Source organism: Myotis lucifugus, unplaced genomic scaffold (assembly GCF_000147115.1).
Source record: "Myotis lucifugus unplaced genomic scaffold, Myoluc2.0 scaffold_260, whole genome shotgun sequence".
In the NCBI taxonomy this organism is placed as follows: Eukaryota; Metazoa; Chordata; class Mammalia; order Chiroptera; family Vespertilionidae; genus Myotis; species Myotis lucifugus.
Genome location: NW_005871308.1, coordinates 33,350 through 35,480, shown reverse-complemented (window position 1 = coordinate 35,480; position 2,131 = coordinate 33,350). Strand labels below are relative to the sequence as shown.

Below are 2,131 nucleotides of genomic sequence, written 5' to 3'. Positions count from 1 at the left end.
TCTCAAGACGGCTCAGCTATCGGATCTGTGTTCTGCCATTGCACCAACTTCAGAGGCGATGGAAGCCAGACCTGATGATAGGAAGGGTTCACCCAAGGTAAAGTAGAGCCCATCAGTAGCAAGGCGGAGGCAAGAATGCACTGGGGCTCGTTCTGTTGGTGCTGTAGCCCGGCTGAGTGCGCAGGCCCCTCTGCCTACCTCTTGCGGGCTGCCCTCCAGCTGCAAAGGAGCTGGCGCAGGGCCATACACCGAGCTGCTGCTCTCTGTGCCCAGAGGCTTCTTCCAGAGGGCAGAGCTCAGGGCTGTGGGCTTCAGATGGGAAGGTGGCAGTAGGGTGGGCGGGACTGAGGGATGCAATAATCCCACACCCTCGCCCAGCTTCAGAGAAACTGGTGCTGAGGCGGTTGCCATGGTGATAACAGCTCCCTGGTCAGGAGATTTTTCTCTCTTCCCTCTCCTTCATTTGCTCTTCTCCAAGCAGCAGCCATAGAAGCTGCAGCTTCTCTCTCTCCTTGTTCATGAGAGGCAGGGGATGATAAACAAAGGACAGGCCCTGCTGACCACCTCTACCTTGGAGCTGTCCATGCATGTAGGCTGCTGGTCTAGGAGGGACTCCTAACAGCAGAAAGGGGGCCCGGGCCTGGCGAGGGGGTCGTCTTGACCTAGGCCTTGGTAAGAAGCAATGTCCCTTCACTGAGGACTAACCCTTCCCCCCCAGGCCTCCTCTCTAAAACACCTCCATAGTTCAGGGATAGAGGGGAAGGGTCCTGTTGTCTCCTAATCAGCCATCGAACCAGGTGTGTCACTGTTGGGTGGCCATTCAAGACCATCTCATTCAGTCCACCCTGGGTCCTGACCCCTTCCCCATTTCACAACGTATCGGAGAGGGAAGTGACTTGGCCAAAGTCAGACAGCACTGAGGCAGAGACAAGATCTGAACCAGCTCTTCTGCCCTCCAGGCTCAGGTCACCTTAGGGAAAGGAGCCACACGGTCGGTCCGCATGGAGCTTTGGCACAGTCCCCGCAGAGCAGCAGGAAGATAGGCACGCAGAGGGAGTGACTGGTGCAAGGAGCGCCGGAGCGGGTACAGATTAGGAAGATATTTGACAGGAAGAATGAGAGGACTTGGTGCTTTGCTGTAAGGGGTGAGGGGGATGGAGGAGGCTGGGACCTTGGTTGCAGTGACTGACAGGTAGGTAGGGGTGGTCTCCTGGGGATTGGAGTCCCTGGTTCATCCTCCAACCAGGATGAGAAGACCACACATGGGGCCTCCGCCTGGCACTGAACCTTGGTGAGGAGGCACTGTTGAAAGTGTTGTGAAGAGAAAGGGGGAGGAAGGGGGGTTTTGGGGAGGGGGGCTGAGTGGCTGGTGGGGCTGGGTGATAGGGGTCCAGGTTATCTATGGAGGTGGGAGGTTGCCATGGGACTGGGTGGACTGCCTATCTCCAAAGGAGAGAGGTTGACTGGTGCCTCCTCTGGTACCAACAACACTGCACCCCCAGGTGTGTGTGTGTGTTGGGGGCCAGAGCAGTGGTTGTTTTCACCTGAACTGGGGATAAGGAAGCAGCTCTGCCTCCTTTCCTGGGACCCATGGGGCCTGGACGTGGGTGGGGGTCCCCCCTCCAGATGCTGCCGCCTGTGGCAGAACCTGCGGCCAGGGAAATGAATCAGAGGGGGCAGCAAGCGAGATTGGGAAGGGAGAGCGGAGGGGGAGGGGACAAGGGCCTCCGCCCAGCCCCGCCCGCGTTACCTGAGGCCGCTCGCCGGGTCGCCGGATGGCTCCGAGCCTCAGCTGGACTCGGGGATCGAGACTGGCTCGTGGGTGGGCGGCCAGGTTCCCCAAGATCCGCGCTGCAGCCGCCTCCCAGCTCTGGGATCACTTGTGTCTCTCGGAGGCGACACGATTTGCATAAGCCCCACCTCCCCCGGGGCAGATCTGGCGTGATTGGCTCCGCTGGGGCGGAGTGGCAGGCGCGGTTTCAGGTGGGGACCGGGTGGCCAGTGAGGCCCCGCGGCAGGAGCGCACCCCGCCTGCCCGCGCTGACCTTCCTGGGAGTCGCGAGGAAGGGGGAGGGCTGTGCCGCCTCTACACCCGCGCCCGGAGGCTCAGACCCCGGGCCACAATCTGGGG

At 60.8% G+C, this 2,131-nt stretch overlaps 1 protein-coding gene across 1 annotated transcript in view; it reads right to left on the bottom strand.

Annotated features, from left to right (window-relative positions):
• The window catches only part of HPCAL4 (hippocalcin like 4), a 7,450-nt gene extending 5,583 nt beyond the window's left edge, over window positions 1-1,867 (bottom strand). Inside the window, 1 exon segment of the mRNA XM_014464658.2 lies at window positions 1,751-1,867. The gene's annotated coding sequence lies outside the window, so the exon portion shown is untranslated.
• Between the last annotated feature and the right edge of the window lie 264 nt (window positions 1,868-2,131).